Below are 19,722 nucleotides of genomic sequence, written 5' to 3' on the forward strand. Positions count from 1 at the left end.
TATTACACAAAGCATTTCAATTACATCTAACAACAGTGCTGCTAAAACAAGCTCTTCACCCCAGGAACAAACATTAAGCTATGCAGAAACTAAACATACCACAAAGCACAGGAGTTTCATTTGAAGACAAAATTAAGATTTCAGCCCTTCCTTTCCTTAAAAGCACACACAGTGAAAATATACCTGTATAACAAACAAAAACCGAAACTCCACTTCAGCAATATTCTGACTAATATTTGAGACCTTTAAATGTCACTTCTGACCATTGTATGAACCATTCTAATCAATTAACACGACATAAAATTAGATAACTAGGAACATCAAATCCATCTCCTGGCATGGGAAAACAGTAGGAGACAAAAGATATATTTTGAAAACAAGGCACTTCACTTTCTTCCTTAGATATGCTGTTGTCAGATCTGCATGTAACAAAGTGACCTTGGTTGCCACCTTGGGTGCTAAAGAGCAGGCGCTGGAAACAGAACCTGCTTAGGGCTGAAAAGGAGAAAGGAAAACAACTAACCAAACCTCACTGTGCGAATCCAAGTCCCAGACAAACTTCTTTGTACACAGTCAGTGTAGGTGGGGATACTAAGATCCCAAAGCACTTGTTTTCAGGCAAGGATTTGCCCTCAGTAAGCTCACTCTCACTTGTAAGGGCAGGCTGGGACAAGAGCCAAAGCAGCCTCAGACAGCACTCATACAATCCCTGCAGCTGATATGGGGAATATGGGAGAGGGAACTGTTGGGTGGCAGGATAAGCACAGGCCCTTGTTCAAATGTGCCTTTGGTCTGCCTCAATGCAATGTTTTATGACAATTTGGGAAGTGATGCTGCCTTGGAATGAACCAACAGGTGTAGACATCTCTCTCACCTATAAAATGAAAAATTGTAGGGTAATGCTAATGAAAGTATCCAACCAACACTTTGAACCACTTACCATCCTTCCACCTTCATAAAGCTTGCTGAAGACAGGTAGAAAGTAGTCTCTAGTAAGGCTTTTTATAGACAAATTCCCCTTTTCACTGCTCTATCATGTTTTATAATTTAAAAAAAAATCCACAAGCCCAAAAGTGATTTACCAGATATTAAACATAAAATTAAAAGGCAATGCCGTTTTCTTTACGCTGAGGTGACAAAGAAGGTGAACAAACAAGTAAAATTTTAAAAACACAATAAAATTCAAACATTCTTTACACTGTATTCCAAGCTATTACTAAATAGTAGCTGAAGATGCAAGGAATACCTTTTATAATAATCAAAACGCAGTCACAACAGAAGCCATAAGAAACTCAAGGAAATAGGAAATCTTCATGGACATCTCAGAGCAAGCCTAAGCATCCAATCCTTATGTCACTCCTCACTGCTCCTCATCTACTCAGGGCAGAGTCTCACAGCACCTGTCAAAAATGCAAACACTCAATTACCAGTTAGGTCCCACACAAAGGCAAACCTCCTGCCCCCGGTTCCAGAACAGGCAGTACTTTTGAGAGCAAGCAGTCTGTTATGAGTAATTTGGGGGGGAAGCTACTGGCCTCCTTCCACACCATCACAGAGGCCAGATAACTCTGGATATAGCCCCTCTGTCCCACACCACCCAAAAGTCACTTTAGAGTCTTTAGCCCCACGACAAAAGAAAGCTCTGGATCTTCCAAAACTCAGAGACAAAACTGAATTCCTAATGCAAAACTGCATTCAACATCAATGACTGAGCACATTTCATTGCCTTTACTTTTAAAACTGGAGAAGAATAAATTATTTCCAATAATCCAGTTCTGAGTATCTGCACCATCTTCACTCATGAAACACTCATGTCCATACTCTGGAAAACTGTCAGGGTTTTTTTGGTTTTTTAGGATATTCATTTCAAGATCACAATATTTCCATTTCAGTATTCAGTATCAACCACAAGATTTGATTATCTAAGGAGCTGGACAAACACTTCAGCAATTTACTTCAGAAAAAGTAATTCTATGTTTTTTAAATGAACATGAGTACTAAGGGAGACTAAGTCAAGTTCCCCTTCATAATTACTCATTTCTATGAACATGTGTTGACATTTTTCCGCATATGGCCATTCTTTCTAAAGCAGAATTTGAAGCTAAATTTCACATAAATGACTTAAACTGTTTCCCAGCACTCGTGCTTTTTAGTCTTATCACTACCAGACGTAAGACTGCAAGATTTCCTGATAACCACCCACTTAGAATGAAGGGATAGAGAGACCAACACAAATTCAGAGATATTATGCTGTTCTTACTTTCCAAATGAGCATACTTAGTTCCTAAACATCTCTACTGAATAGGAAAATAACTTTTTTTTAAAAAAGCACGAACAGGAAAGGAGGAAGATACACATTCAATGTTATACCACAACATTGTTACACCTCCTAGTCCCAGTCACACAGGGCCCCTACAAATTTGGGACTCCTTCCCTCCAGAATACATACAAGCTGTTTAATCCTCATTACACCTTACTGCTCAGAGCTGATGCAGGCCCCTTCTCAACCCCCTCCACAAGCACTTCAGAAATATTGCTAACTGCACTTACTTCCAGGTTCAGTGCAGCTCTCATTTAAAACCATTTGTAATAAGGAACAGTCCAATAACTCACTATCATCAAACCTCTTCATCATAAAATAAAGCATGAGACTATGAAACGTAATACCATTCACAAAATTGATGAGAAAGGATGGCAATCCACAAGCATAAACAACCACAGGACATCCTTTCCCTATGGAAGCCAAGGGACAAACAAGTTACACAACACATTTTACAACAAAGAGAAGGCACAATACAATAAATCCTTAATGGAGTATAGGAACCAAAACAAAATAACAACCAGGAATATAAAGAAAAAAATTAATTAAAGATGCAAAAAATGTTGTTTTGAAAGCAATTACAATTTTGATACTATCTTATGTTACTTTTACTTGAATACATCCCTTCAAAAATACACTGTAATCAGCATAAAATAGGAGGGCTTTCATGCAGATATACTGTATCTACCACTATTTTAAAATTAAGAATTTTTTTTTTTACTTCCATTTCATAGGCCTTGTCAGCCAATGAAGCACTGCCTTAAAATTTTTCCTGTATCTGTATACAAAAATTATACCAACTTATCTAAGTTCTCTGCTTTTTGGAAATAGTGACCAGATACAGAAAAGAAGTCGATGCAAAAAAACTACAAAAAATTGTTCCGACTGTTTCTATAAAGGAGAAAAAGTAAGGAAGGCAGGCGGGTAAAGAGCTATTCAAAACTGGGAAGCTTTTCTAAAAATATTTAATAACAGAAAAACTAATTAGGCTAAATTTTTATATATCTAGATTATTATATTAAGATGATACGCAAGAGGAAGTTTCAACACCACCATTCACAGTGAAATACTGAAATACAAACATTTCACTACTCTCTTGGAACCACCCAACACTGTACTGATTGACAGAAGATGCATTCACAGCCACACAACCTCAATCCTCCCTTGTATCCACACCAACTTAAATAACTTTGCTGCTCTGGCTGAAAAGCAAAAATAATCCATAAAGTCAAAACCAAAAAATCTGTGCAGTTCCGTGAGTTTCTATAATTCACTGTCTATGCCCATCCATTAGTACGATCAAGAGAGGTAAGTAGAATGCTTCAGCAAAAACAAATAACGTAGCAGCAGCGCAATTTTAGCCCTGACTTACTTTAGGCTGAAATCAAAGCTACACAGGACACTCTCAAACTGCAGGCACTGTGGGAGTTGACTTTTGAACAAGATACGCCTTTAAAGAACATCTGGAATAAGTCAATTCTGTAACTTAACACAAAGATTAATTCTCATTTTCAATCCAGGTTTTCAGCTTAACTTTAGGACTCTTGACCAAATTTTAACTGAATTGCTTTTTTGCTCATGGTTCCAGAGGAATGCATTTCCATGAGGGAAAACACAGAATACTCTAGAGTTGGAAGGGACCACAAGGATCATTACGTCCAGCTCCTGGCCCCACAGAGGACATCCCAAGAGTCACACCCTGTGCCAGAGAGCATTGCCCAAATGCTGGTTGAACTTCGCTGGGGAGCCTGTTGCAGTGCCCAACCACCCTCTGGGTGAAGAACCTTTTCCTGACATCCAACCTAAACCCTCCCTGAAACAGCTTCAAGCCTTTCCTTCAGGTCCTGTCACTGGTGGTCACCACAGAGAAGAGATCAGTGTCTGCCCCTCCTCTTCCCCTCACAAAGAGAATCTGTTATTAGAAAACTGTAGTAGGAAACAGGGCATTTACTGAAAACATGACATTCTCAGACATCTCAAATACCACTGCATTCAAAAAAAAAAATTATTATCCCTTCATTGTCTTTTCTGCTCGCAAAATGTAACTACCTTATACAATTATCACAAAACTTCAGGACTAAGAAGGCAGTGACTTTAATGCTATTCCCTCTTGAGATAGCAAGCCAAACTCTGAATTGCAAAGCACCTAATATCTCTAAAATTCCTCTTAAATTCAGTAGCCAAAACTTGGCAAATTTCCTGCTTACTCAGCACACTACCAAAATGGTTAATCTTGTTCTCTTTTAGAAAGCAATCACCCACAAATTTCAAATATTCTGGAAAAGGTATTAAGTGTCCAAATGTGAAGGAGCATCACAAAACCGTTGGTTTTTATTTTGCACCATTTCTATACTGAAAGACTAACTTATTGATTTTTTTTTAATAACAGACTCTGTGTTATAGTTTTTTCCTTCTACTTTCTGCAGCTTAATCCTGGCATCAAAAAAATTCATCCAAAGGATGGCATTCATGCTGCCAACAAACATACAGCTTTTGGCAGGCTACAGAGAAGTCAGTGCTTCTCACAGAGCAGCTCTGTGCTGTATAGAGGCTGATGCCAGTAAAACATTAGCCCAAACTGAAGTCTATTACATAAAATATACACAAGCATCGGCATCATACTCCAAAAATTCATTTATCTTGATGAGTAACAAAGTCTTTAAAGGCCTTATAACTAAAAATAAACAAATGAAGTATAGAGTTGTCTCTACATTTCATTTTAAACTGGAAAAAACCCACTAAATAATAGAGAAAATAAAAAAACACACATGGGAGAGCACAAGCAAAGACAGCCTAAGGACTCCAATGCAAGATATTACTCTCACTGCCTTTAAGTAATTATTGCTTTCTAAGCTCTTTGTCTGTCCTTTGACACTGGAAACAGATGAGGAATTGTATCTCAAGCAGAAAAACTGCTTCATATGAAGGATAAAAAGAACAGCACTGAAGGTCTGTACATTAATTGTACACACATAAATGCATAGTAAGCAATAGAAGTTTTTCAGTTCAGCTCATCTTCTGCAGAGTAGCACACTCAGTAGCAGGGTATGGAAACATTAAATGAAACACAGTAAGAGATGCATTGTCCTCTACTTCCCAATTCCTCAAAAGCTGATTCCCTGAAATCCAGTACTTTGACACAGCTGAACGCTTAACTCATAGCTCAAGCTATTAGATGGACTTTGTTGCTCAGATTTCTGTGGACAGATATTTTCAGGAACTAATGGACTTGTTCAATCAAACAGATTCATTAACTAGCCATGAGAGTAAATAACCTTTATAGGAACTGTATGCAGCAACTCTTCTGGACTACAAGGACCACAAGCACCAAGAAATATGCATATACACATATAAAATACATGGCAATGTACAATAACATAATGCAGAAGCTGGTCTTAGTGGAATCATGTTTAACACATGAGCCAAATTCTAATGTAATTTTGCATTACTTCTTGTTCCTATCATTTTTTTTTTCTAGAAAGTGGCAAAAAAAAAAGGCACATTGTCTTTGTTAAATGAACTCTGATGCTTTAAATTCACACCAGATTTTTATGCACTTATAAGTTGACCAAATCAGGATGAAATTATTTGGCTTCAAAAGATCATCTACCCCTGTTCTATCCTACAAAGTAAAAAAAAAAAAAAAAATTACCATACAAAGCACAAGCAAAGAGTTATAAACTAGAGCAATAAATAAAAGCTCAAAGCATATGTTCATGGTCACCATAATCGTACTACGCATAAAATCAGTCTTCTGCTCATTATCCATGTAGAACTCTTATCAAGTCAAAATTTTCTAGTATAAATATCTGTGTATTTCCATACAATATTTGCATGCAATTATTCTGGCATCAAGTAGACTTAAAAAGTCATAATACTTTAGGAGGTCATCTTTATGGCTATGGGCTATCTCATTTTAAAGAACAGTGAAAAGCCATTTTTTCACAGAAGGCAACAGTAACAGAACTCATTTTAGTTCATGTAATACCTCACAAGTCTTGTGTTTGGCATTTTGCAATACCAGAGCCCAACCAGAAATTTACTTTTATGTATTATCTAGAAATCTCACAGAAATAATTCTAAAGGTAAGCAGACTAGAAATATTCTGAGCATCTTCCTCTTACGATTTGAAACATAACATGGTACCTTCCAAATAACCTTGAAATCTAGTGCAAATGATGATTTCACATTACTATACTGGCTCTCAAATCCTCCCTGCTAGATCTCTCTTCACACAGTACATCTCTGACTGCTATCCAGCCACTGGAATGCTGACAGGTCTAAAATACACCTGTGTATTTGCAGCATACCACTTTACCCAGCCAGCAAGGGGGCAAGGAAGAAAGCTGAGGGAAGGCAGCACCCTGTGAGACTTCCCCACCACCTGAGTGCAGGCAACAGGCACAAAGAGCTGACCCAGCTCTCTCTCAGTACTGTGTACACAGTAAAACTTAACTCAAGTCACACTTTTTAGTCATCAGTTTAAAGTGTCCAAACAAAAGAATCCATTAAGAAAAGCTGAGATTTACAGTTCTTGCTCCTTTCAAAAACTTCATTAAATCAGCTTCTTATTACACAGCAACATTAAGGAACTGTTTACAAATCAAAAATGTACCTTTGTAAGCATAGCAAACAAGTCAGGGTGTGGTTGCCTCGAAACTGGCAGGGAACTTTTGCCTGTCAAATATTTCCAGTTCTACCGTGCAGCAGCTTGGGTTTAAGGCAACATAATGCAACAGGTTAAAACTCATTCAGAGCTCTCATGCCACTGCCACTACAAGGTGTGCCTTTTGGCTCTTCTGGAGGTACTCACCACTGTTCACCTCACTTTGCTTGCCTGTTCAAAGAAAAACATCCATCATCTCTTCACAACATGGTACGTAGTAAAGCACCCTGACTTCCACAAAGAGAAGTTCAAGCATTTAGGATTTGCCGAAGAGACAATAAGCACACTATTTAATGCAATACTAAAGAATGCAATATTGAAGAAACCAAACCCTCACAGGATGAGAGCAACAAATTACCTACAGATTACTACTGCTCAACAAATATGAAGTGGGAGAAAAGCAGCAGCAGTAAGCTTTTTTAAATGGTGACCCAGTAATTGGAAAAGAAGGGAAGAGGATGATGCACTCAACCTTCCACAAGGATGTACACTTACACTTATAAATATGGATTAAACTGACAGCTTGTAAAGCTAAAAAGTTTGATATCCAGTCAGAACAATCTCGTCTCAAAGTCACTGTGGATAGCCACAGAAGGTTTGGACAATAACTGCTGACTATGAAATAAAATGTTATATTAAATCCATTGCCAATAAATGTAACAGAATGGAAAAATAACCTCAAGTGGTAACAACTGAAATAGTTGAAAAGAGAAAATAAAACAAAAATCATTGTCCTATACAACCTACCATACATTGCTCAAAAAGATAGAGGGACCAGAATAAAGGGACAAACAGACATAGCTTGTCTTCCATACAAAAATTACAGATAATTATGCCCTTGGAGGCATTAAAAAGAGCTAAAATCAGCAACATAAAGCAGGAAATAGTTATCCCTTTTATACAAGGATTGGCAAAACATCAGTAAGATAACCAGACTTTAGGAATTCAAGAGCAATCTTCTTCCCTACAATATATAATTGTTACCACAGGACAACATCAAAATCAGAATTACATTTTGATTGTGAATCCAAAGATCAGGCACTTTTTAACATAACACCCTAAATCTGTCACCTCTAATGCTGGCAGGTGTTAAGCCAGTATAACACTGTAAAAAGTGCTTGTTGCAATTATATATGGCTTGTAATAACCTCTTACAATTTTCCTCTCTTATTATTTGAAAAAAATTGAAAGGGGGGGTGTGCTACATACACCTTGCAGTGTTTAAGGTTTAGATTTACATCCTCAAAACTGATACATGTAAAACAGTATTCATTAATATGTATCTAAGTCACTCTCAAAAGATGAAAAGAACTGTTGTTCTCTCCTTTCTCAGTAGGAAAATGCAGCATTTCCTGAATATCAGTCAACCTAAAGTCTTCTAGACACCATTTGGAACACAGGAGAAGGGAGAACGTCACAAGGGTCACAAATGAGTCATCTGAAACTACAGACTAGCAAAGTTAAACAAACTGCTTCATTAAGGAGCCCTAAAAAACCTGAAATAAATCCCACGCATTCCTGCATCATCAGAAGATTCATACTAGGTGGAAATATGCACATAATTGGAAGGGAAAAAAAAGCAGCTTTTAAAATAAAGCCTGTGATAACAAAAAGTTACAAGGTTTTTTTTATGCACTTCAAAGCTCCTATTCAATCTTTGAAAACACCTCTTATTTGTAAGCACATAATGTAAGATTACGCAATTGCATTATGGCAGTCCCAAAATATTATGTGCTGAAAACACCAAAGCATTTACAGGCAATGCTTGCCAAACAGTCATTCCATCAAAACCACGACTCAACCACTACTTGAGCTAAACTTGTTTGAACCAAATCGAAATATAGATGTAAAGTAAGTGCATACTAAATTGCAACACAAATTCCAGGAAAACAAAAATAACACACCTGTTGGAATACATGCACAGAAGCAATCTGCCATGCAGAGACCTGCCAGACACAGATTTGAAAGAGGAGATGGGGGCAGAAAAAAAACAGTTCACAAACTATGTTTCATAACAGGAACATACAGAAAATACATAAATTCCTCAGATCACTGACATGGTATAGGTGGGAACTGCACTGAGAAATGAAAGGAGTGACACAATCCCAATAGAAGAAAAAAAAAAAAAAAAACAGAAACCAAGGAAACCAAGGGGTCTGTCACCTATAGATTTCAAGTACAGTTTAAAACATAACTAGACTATTCTCATCCAACAGCTGTGTAGTGTGTTGTGAAAGAGACTTTGTCTCATCCCAGTTTCTAGTGTCCAAAACAACCAACAAGAGTCTCAATTAACATCCTCATTGCAGAAGGATATAAAATCAAAAGAAATACAGAAGAATTGTTGTGGCTGTGAATTCTCTCAGAATGAGACAGCAGCTGTACTCTACTCACAAAGTTGCATTTGTTACAAACTGTGTTCTTCTTCTGTTACAGATAAAAGTTATACCAGCTCTTTAAAAATGTATTTCCTAGCTTTGCTGGCCTTCAGAAAAGGCAATGTACAAGCACCCAGAAACACCAGAAGTTACAATACTAACTTTCAGGATGGGACTTCATGAGCAAATTTTTGGTGCAGCTAATTGTCCCTCTCATGTCTTCTCAATTTTAGGTATGAGGTGGAAGAGGACTGAGACAGCAACTTGACCCCATGCCCTGTGCAGCACTGACATTACATGGGAGGGGGGCCCAGAAGCAAAATCTAGCAGTAAGAGAGGCCAGTCATAATGCAGCTCCAGGTGCAAGTCTGACACATAAGGCATCCTAGCTCTTCATTAAGTATATTAGATTGTATTGCAGGTTCCTTCCCTGGGCTGTCAAACGAAATTTTTAGAGACATCTCTCAATATCAGAACTTCAAAGGAGATTGAAGAAATCCTGCACACACCCCCTCTCTACCACCTCCACTTAAGCACATTTCAGCTTTTGGTGCTTTTATAAACTAAGAGTTTTCAAATTAAAAATTAAAAAAAAAAGTCACGAAAACCAGTGAAACCAAAGTTCCCTGCTCTACTCTGTCTTAACCACACAGGTCTCCTGCGGGCATGTAAGAACGGCTCACTAACATTCAGGAATGAGGGTCACTTGGCACACCATAGGTTAACAAGTGCTCTCTCTGCATAATTTAGCTTAGGCAGCAATCATGTAAGAAACTTTGAAAATTCACAAAGTACTCTTCAATCACGAACAGTCAAAGACAGAGACTAAACAATTCTCGGGAAAAATAACTGAACTCCTTGCACTGAAGAGCCCTCCTAAGTACTCCTCAAAAGATAACACTAACAACAAAGGTTATTAACATCTTCAATAATTTTCTGACCTGCAAGGAACAAACAGGACCTCAACTACTGTTAGCTTATCTGTAACACTACAGCATGTTTAAACCACCTTTGCTCTTTCCTCATCTGCCTTTAAGAAACATGGGAAGAAAAAAAAAAATCTACCTGCACACAGGTAAACTCCCCTTGTTCCACTCATCTCAAGCTCACACACTCTTCACATTTAAAAAGAAAACTTGAGCCAAATGCACATTAGCATTGCACTGCAGAAATCACATTTTCTTTGGTAGAAATACAAGAGCTTCAAAGTATAAAGTCACTGTACTAAGTCAATTTTGCCACAGGATGATTCTTTCTGTCCATCAAAATTTCTTTAAATTCCTACAATGTTTTTTTTGAAAAAATCATTCTATTTCCATTTACAATTAGAACAAAAGGTCAGAAAATGTTACAATGAATAGTCTAGCTCTGCAGCAAAGGAATTTATCTGGATTTTTCTGTGTAATTTCTCTTACAGTTTAACTACACACTGTGAAACAGACCTTCAAAAGAAACCAAAGGTTTCTCTCTCAGCCCACTTCCGTTCCATCTTCACAATGTGAGCTTTCTACTGCATGTCAAAAATTATCAGGCAAAACTTTAATATCTGACAAGAAAAAAGTTATTTAAATTCAAATAAAATACATTTTAAAATATTTCAAACCTAAAGCAACTCCCTGAAGTTATTCGTAACAGTCATGACCTCAATATATTAAACCTCATTTAAAAACTGCTTCCTCCAAGTTCCACTGTCAACATGGCACTTGAGTTCTTTTGTTACATTTCAGAATAAAACAGGTGTCAGAACTTCACTTCTTTTCCCTCAGTGTTCTGCCACCATATCTTGGTATTGTGGAAAGCACTTCATGTATGTCATTTTCCAGGTGTAACTACTCCAAATGATGGTATTTTGCCTTATAATGAAACAGAGACACTGAATTTGACTGCTGTCTTTATCCTTCATAATTTCCTGGGTTTTCCACTCATGTAGCAGGAAGTGGCATGTTCTGCATTACAGTAGCCAGATACCTACAAGACTTTTATGCAAGATAAGGGAATTCTTACCCTGCTCATCAATTGCTTTCGCTAGCTGTTCTAAAAAAGGTTTACAAAAATCTTCAGATTTTTATCCCTATCAGAACCAACATCTGTTAAGTCCAAAGAATAGTCTTCATCTAAAATATATCAAAAGTTGATCTGATTTAATGGCAACAGCATCATGACAGACATGCACACACCAAAAAATCCCTTTTCCCCCAAAATAAGCGTTCTAAATTCATTCTTTTCTTTTGTAAAAACCTTACCAAGCAAAATTTTAGTTACAGTCGCAGCCATATAAGCAATTCACAGAGCAAACTGATAAACTGAGCAGGACTACACGGCAAGTTCAATTATGGATGCACCATATGCCTCCATCATTCTTTAGGTACACAAAAGAATCAATTTGTGCAATTTGTTCAAAACACAAAAAGCCCTTTTGGCAAGATCACCCTTCAGCTGAACCAACAGTCTGAACCCTTGCCTGCTGTGAACATCACTCACTCCACAAAGCAGCAACAGCACCTTAAACAAGCACAGGAGTTACCTGGCTCTGCTACAGAACAGAGCCATGAACACGGCAGGGGAATTTGCCAGATCCCTATGTTTTTTGGAAGAAATAACCAGTGGGTTTCTTTTGGTGGAGATATTTTTTCCTAATTAACCTTCCTCTGATACTTAAGGTGACCTTTACCAACATCTCTCAGCAGGGTGTAACAGTAGGCCTGGATGTAGAGAGTTGCTTCCAAGTTTTGTAACTCAGTTCTCAATTTACCTCTTACTTTACACACAGCCAGAGCTGCAAATCAGTAAACTCTAAAAATGAAATGTTTATGTCCCAGCAAATATATACACCAAGAAAATTCTTACCTACACCTTCACTGAAAGCCATTATCACAATAAGGAACAAAACCCAAAAACACTAATAACATTTGTTATTAGCTTCAATATAAAAATACATAAATCTGAGTATACCTTGAACACACATTCCAGTATCAATTCTTACTTCTTTTTGTAGGCTGCAGTTAAGGGTTATCTTTCAGGAGACATGGTGATCAGCAGAGTCACACTAAAAAGCAGTATGCCAAGTAACCACCATTTTTTCCTAGTAAAGTACCAGACCAGAATATAACGTGGTAGCGGTTCAACAACACTGCATCTCTCCTGCCCATTTTCTCTCCTCTTCCAGTGGTCATTAGCCAGTTGTTCAGCTAATTACTGTTTGATCTACTACTCAGTGTTGCTGCAATTATGCAAAGTGGAGCTTAGCTTTTAAGAACAATCTCCATTTTATCTACTAAAACACATGAAAACAAAGACTAATCAAGCAAGTACTTTATCCTATATTATCCCACCAGTGAAAAGGAAAGGCTTCTCCAAAAGATGAAGCTCATTAATTAAAGCTACTTTTACACAACTTTTCAAAAGCATCAGCTGGGGAGAAAAATAATAAAGAAAAAATTAAAAAACAGCAAGGCTGACTACCTGTCCATTGAGCATTCAGTTGCCTTTGCAGAAAAGTTTTAATGCCCCACCAGTGCCTCCCACTCCTCAATGCTACACGAATTCCTCTACTCCTGCCAGCTTTTTGGGAAAGAGTGGTGTCTTAAGAGGCTTTTTTAAAGGCATGGAAATCAAAAACTAAAACATATTTATAGGTACTAGGCTATTTCTTTGATTTCACCAGTTGGTAAGACAGGAACTAATAAAAAAAATCAGGACTGCATTCACCTTGGCCACAGCTGCTTTAAAGCAGGTTCACCTTCCATAATTAAACTCACATTTGGTATATACTGAAAGCCAAGTACAACCAGCAAGGTCTTCAGTGTCAAACTTCTCAGCAAAAGCAAAAATGAGGCACTAATTCTTAAATTCCAGTCAAGACATATTCTAAATGTTTATCTGGTATAGATCACTGTCCTAGAAGAAAACTATGACAGAAAGCAGCTTTAGATAATTCCCCCTCCAGGGAAACCTCCATCTCCAACTAAACACTGCCTTTGCCTTAGGCTACAAATCAAAATTTCCAGCCATATTTCTGCCACTGAAAAATACTTTATAATGGAGGGGAAAAAGCTTAATAATGCACTTTATGGGAAAGAAAGAAAAAATAATTCAAGTTTACTATACCCCAATTTTCTTCACCTTATCCATTCCACAAGTAATTCCACATACAGAACAGTTCAAACATAAAGGCAACTCAAGTCTGAAGTAACAGTAATTTTATTTCTCTTCCTTTTATTTTCATTCCCGATTTCTCAGCATTTCTATTTCAAGATTCGTATTTCCAGGACACCAGAAAGACTTTCACCCAGCAACAATAACATCTCTATAGCTGCCCTACAGTAATCCCCCTGCAAGCCACCTCTATTTCACTCAAGGCAGAGACTCCCCACCCTAAAATACAACCTTGCTTTCTCCTAAACTATTTGTGAATTACATATACACACCAAACATTAAGCTCCTACAAGTCTAGAAAGGTTTAGCTGGCCTACATCTACTATAAATAATATTTCAACAGTAAGGCTGAAGAAGTTGATAACCATGAACACTGTGGATTTTTTTACAAGCTGTTCTACAAAGAACAAGCTGCAGTTTAGAAAACCCACACCTATGACTACAGAAAGTGAGCTGCAGGTACATTATGAAATAAGTTCATCCTGTACAAGTGATGAAAAATATTAAACTTTCCTCAGGAAAATAAAACTCTTAAACTTAGAAAACTTGAGTTAGCTGAATCTCCGTGCAACAACGCACATAATTTCATGGCAGATTAAATGAATCATTTAAATAATCCAAGAAGCACAAAGCCATCCAAATAGGCACTGTTTACATTTTTATCTCATCTGTGTCCACTGATCAAATTAACAGAAAAAAGTAACACTGGCAAGATAACAAGAGTGTCTCAATTAGATTAATTATGCCTGATAAATCTTTTCCCATGAGGTGTAAGGCAAGACAGCTGTGGCAAGCACGGGCTGCAAACTGATTTGTCCTTATGTCTTGAAACACTATGTGCTATCTTATAAATGAAGCAAGTGATCCTATCTGCTGAGAGCCCATGGCACAAGAGCTGTATTTGCCGGAAAATAAATGTTGTGCAGGTCCCAGCAAGTTTTAGTTAGTCTTCAGCAAAAATCAAAGTTATATGACTAAAAGTATTACCATAGGAGAGGTGTGAACCTAAACCAAGAATCCAGTCTCAGGATGACCTGGACCCTGCAGCAAGAGAGCTCTATGACAGCTTGCTTCTGCTCTGGCATTACCATGCAGCCTGCTAGACATCACAAGCAATATGATGAAAGATACAAGTAGCAAGGGCAAAACATCTTTTTTCACTGGTCCATGTAAAAGACTGATTTGCATTTGGACAAAAATATCATTACTGTCTGTTCTCTGTTCCCTGCCACTACTTCATTTCCCTACTCACTGTTACTGAGAATGCCCACTTACATATTTCTCCCATAAGCATTTATTCTGGCATGACTATTACTGACTTAGACACATTAAAATATGGTGCAAAGTGCATCTCTGCATGCAGATCAAGCAAACAGTAATTTATAAACTGGAAGCTGACACCAAAAATAAAAAAGGCAGAAAACTACTTTTTCACTCAAAGTCAGACAACCACCACAGTTTGCTTGATGCCTAGCTTTAAGAAATGCAATATAACATGCCACACAAGGCAAAATGCATCAGAAGGATATCTAAAATGATGTGCAACTTCTAGCAGTTCAATTTAGACAGAAAAAAGCTTCAAAGAGCAGAGAAATAGATTGATTAGATCTGCAGCTGCATGAAACAAGCTGGCTATAAATTAGTTTACTTCGAACTAAACAATGGTAAAAACCCTTTCTGAGAACAGTAATATAGTAAAACATTATTCAAGCTAAGACTCCTCATCCACCTAGGAGTAAAAATAGACATTTCTGAAAATGTAGTATCTCAGCTGCTGCAGATAAGAGCAAGTTAAAAATATCTGCCCTGAAGTGCTTGATGGTGCCCTGTCTAAACCCAGAAGTGACACTGACTTTTACTCAGCACTAGTGAGATCCCAGCTAAAGGAACATGCCTAGTTTTAGCCTGCTCAGTGTAACAAAGATGGACTCAACATAGCTCAGCAGAGACCACCAAGCCATTAGGGGACTGAAGTGCACAAGGAACAAGGACAGGCTGAATTACCTGCACTTGCTGCTCTGGAGAAGGCTTGAGGAAACATCTTGCTTTCTGCACCTACATAAGGGGAGTTTTACAGAAAAGACTAAGCTAAAGTCACTATCACTGTAAGTTGCTGAAATTCAATAATCAAGGCCAGGAAAGACTCCTCCATTGCAGAATGTGTAAGAAAACAATTTTGTGGCACATGAAAAACTAAAATAAATATCCCTTCCTCAACATTTTTGTTGATAAACACCACTATTGGGGAGGGAAAAAATTTTTAAAATAGAAACACTTAAATGGAATCTCTATTAAAATAATAAGAAAATTTTAAAACCTGCCATAGTTCAAAATAAAAATAAATCACTTTAGGCCTTGCCCTTAACAAATATTTTGCCAAAAACCACCCCAACATTATCACAGTTGAATCTCTTCACCCTGCACTTCTGGACACCATAGATTCAGACATATTCCACAGCACCCAAGACGCTATTTATGAACCTCAGCATCTCCTACTCGGTAGAAATCTGACCCCAGATCCTAGGCTAATTTTTTTTAGTTTTTAAAAAATACACTTAGCCACAAGGCTAGAAGAGTATGCTTTCCCCTTCTGCAAAAGAAAGGTCAAAAGACTTAAGAAGAGGCCAATTCATGTCTTGAAACAAAAATAGCAGCTCGTAACAAAATCAGGTCAAATACTGAGAACTTGGAACACGTAAATGTCTTCAGAAGGAGATTCAACTTCCAGGCAATGTCTAATAAGACAGATCCAAACAGAACATTTACGATCCCATTAAAATCTTTTCCTCTAAAGGCTCCTTCTTTTCTTTAGCATTCTCCAGATAAAAAGATTTACAGTCTTATATCTATCAAAAAGATTAAAGAGAATTCAAGAAAGAATCTGCTTCTCTAAGACTGAATTATTTTTTCTCTTTTACAAAATTAGAACTAGGCTTTGGGTTTGGCATAACTCTAAGAATGGATGTTGACTAAAAAGATAAATACAATGAAGATCAGTTTACCATGTCTGAAAGCATCCATTCATAACTTCAGACAACAGTGGTTGCACAATGCATGCAAAGACCAACCCTTCTGTAACCATTCAAACGCTGCATAAAACCGGTTACTTGCTTGGCACAAAAAAAGTTGAAAAGTACACTTTCTCAAATATTTGTAGAGATAAAGTTGTCAGGAAGTTACAGGAGATGAAATACTGGCTTCACAAGCATTTACAGCAAATCTCTGCACTATCACATCACCAAACATTATAAATTTGATCGAAATGAGATTCAGGCACATGCTCAAATTTTATCAGGTGTCGCAGAACATGACACCAAACTGGTATCAATGGTAGGGGAGAGCATTAGATCAAATTCAGTATAAAATCATAGTGGTCTAAAAAATGTGTAACACAAATAAGTCATGCTGCTACCAGGTAAGTATTTTGATTTTATTAAAGCAAACAGAATGATTTAAGAGACTGATACTTTACATATGACCACGGTACTTTTGACCCAATACTGGGAGTTCTAAAGTCCTGTTTGTGGCATCACTGAACCAGTTTTCTAACTTAATAACCTAAAGTTTGGATATACATTATTACATACTCTTCACACCAACTCCCATGGCTTTGTATGCTAGTGCTCTTTTCTCCTTTTACTAAGATGGAACTTAAATGCATTTTGTTTTGCAGCACTTCTACAGCCTAGTGTTGATTGATGCTGAATGCCTGAACAAGGGTCAGCCTGACAGATACTATCATCTAAATTGAAAAATCATTACAGCAGCCCCAAAAAGAAGTAATCCTAGAAGATCTGTGAACCACTATCATCTAGTATTAGGCCATGCCAATAGTCAGCACAGGTGAAGAAACCAAGTATTCTCCTCAGCTCTAGAAGGAAAGAGGGATCAAAGAGCTCTTATCTCAGGAATAACGGAATGGAAGCAAGAGCTCACTGAGCCCAGCCTGCACATTGCACAGCAGCTGCTGAGATCCCAGGGGCAGAAAGAGGAGTCTGGCCCTGCTACTGCTACCCACAGCACCACTGCCACAGACAACCAAGTTAACATGCAGCTTATTCAAAGACTTCTCCTTCTGAGATGGATACAAACACTCAGTTGTGCATCTCTACAACAGGAGAAATCTCAAATTGCAACCTATCTTCTAGTCAATCTTGAGTGCAAAAATAAGTCATGACAAAATTCTGCTGAACCTGCAGCCTTACTGTCCAACAATCAACAGCATTACAACTGCATAAGATTCTAACTTTGTAAGTCAGGATGTCCTTTGCAGATCCTCCTGTCTCACACCACCTGTCCAGCAAGATCCAAAACAATTAGCCTCTGCATCCCCGGTCTAGGTACAGAATGAACCGGCTTAACTTCTCAAATAGAACAAAAAAAAAAAAAATTGAAGGAAAAAAATGTTTACGCTTTGGTCAGACCAACAAGAGCAAGACAAGAGCAACCATCTTTCACACTCACCCCACCACCTCCTTTCAACTAAGACTTACAGGCACTTGCCAGTAAGCACAGGCAGTCAGAAAGAAGACAAAAGAGTCTCTTAAGAGTGAATTTGGAGGGCAGGATCCCATTTGTCTTCATCCTCCTCTGACATTCACAGAATTTTGCAGGTTGATCCTTAAAACACATACATCTCTGTAGCACAATGAAAAGATTCTTCTTGAGGAAAGGTAAAAAAAAGCTAGAAAAAGTTAGAAAAAGCTTTTGCTAATCAGTATTTCAAATTTCAACAGTAACAGTGTGGGGGGAAGTAGAGGGGTGTGGTATTTCAAAATTCTCCAGGGGGAAAAAGTCATTTCCTGATACAAAGTGATTTCATTTACAAAAAAACCCACAAAAGTTGCTCACACAGCAGTAGTACTAACCATACTGGAGGGAAAGAAAGAAAGATCTCATTAGACATCTAGCTACAGAAACCACTGAGCAACCTAAACACAGACACCACTAGAGGCTCCTACCACATTTTATCTTCTGCATGTTTTCCAGAAGGAAGACTGGACAGAAATCTATACAGAACAACCAATTACATGAACTAACAAGGTCTTGGTACCTTCAAATCTCTCTCATATTTGATATATAAAAACACATACACTTCAGCTGAAATTCCTCCCATGAAATTGTATTCATCACACAGCTTCTCTGGCAGCTTAGAACATCCTGTGTGCTACAGCTCTCACCACTGCTGGGACTCAATCTCACCCACTCATTAGTCTGTCTTTACAAGACCTTTGGACACTTTACGACCTCATAAGGGAATAAACCAAAGCCCAGCAAATCCAAAATATTTAGGAAGTTGGGGAGAAGAAAGAAGTGTTTAGGAAAAAAGCAAACTGGAAGGAACACAGAGCATGACCACCCCAGCTGGTTTCCATAGCAAGCCAAGAGCTCTGAGAGCATCCCTGCCTCAAACCTGTTACAGGAAATGCAGAACACAACAACTGCAACCTCAGCAGTGACTGCCATGCAGCACAGATACCTGAGCTAGTGCTGAGCTGAACAACACTACCCATGCATTTGCTAGAACTAGAGAAAAGCTAAAATGACAAGTGACAATGCAAGGCGTGTTGGTTGACTCTCACAGGGTGCAGTGTCAACAAACACACTCTCTGAAGTACAGCCAGGCAGTACTTCACATGTAACTTTTGAACACAATTTTTTCTGGAGTTATCTTGAGAGTCTACACCAGATAGTAATCCAGATTTACAGGAATGCTTTAAAATACATTTTAATGGCCTTAGATTTGACAGTTTCTAAGCATTGCACGCATTCTGTTTGATTCCTCTTGCAGTTTTATGCACCTTCTCATTCTCTATTGCTACAGGTCAAGATGCAGAAGAGCTCACTAAAACAGGGATATCTAGGAGGCAATTAAAATCCAAGGCAATCTATTTCAGTATTACTCTGATTTGCGGCATGCCAGATACTATGCTTGTACCACTGATCTTCTGACCTTTGAGCTGAAACTGCTGGACTAATGGCAGAACCAGAAAGGCAACAGCCACATTAGCCCAACACTTCCTCTTCCTAGGCTTGAAGAGGGAGGCTCACATGCAGTGCTACACTCCTGCCATTAAATGCTGTACACATGCAGCTACAAGCTCAGCAGAGCATTACACTGTGCCATGTAGGCACTGAGAGCTACAGCTATAGTAATAAATAAAATAAATCCAGAGCACAGGTCTGAGCATCAATCCATAACT

General features: G+C 38.0%; 1 protein-coding gene across 6 annotated transcripts in view; it reads right to left on the reverse strand.

Moving 5' to 3' along the window:
• SIPA1L1 (signal induced proliferation associated 1 like 1) overlaps positions 1–19,722 on the reverse strand; it is a 201,353-nt gene that overhangs the window by 170,180 nt on the left and 11,451 nt on the right. For 3 of the 6 annotated variants that reach the window (XM_054276444.1, XM_054276445.1, XM_054276440.1), the window contains exon 2: positions 1,247–1,400. The exons of the other annotated variants lie outside the window; for them this stretch is intronic. The gene's annotated coding sequence lies outside the window, so the exon portion shown is untranslated. The remainder of the gene's footprint in view (positions 1–1,246; positions 1,401–19,722) is intronic. 6 annotated transcript variants of the gene reach the window in all.

Source organism: Melozone crissalis, unplaced genomic scaffold, assembly GCF_028551555.1.
Source record: "Melozone crissalis strain CALT ecotype California unplaced genomic scaffold, PUWL_Pcris_2 ptg000018l_1, whole genome shotgun sequence".
NCBI classification, from domain to species: Eukaryota; Metazoa; Chordata; class Aves; order Passeriformes; family Passerellidae; genus Melozone; species Melozone crissalis.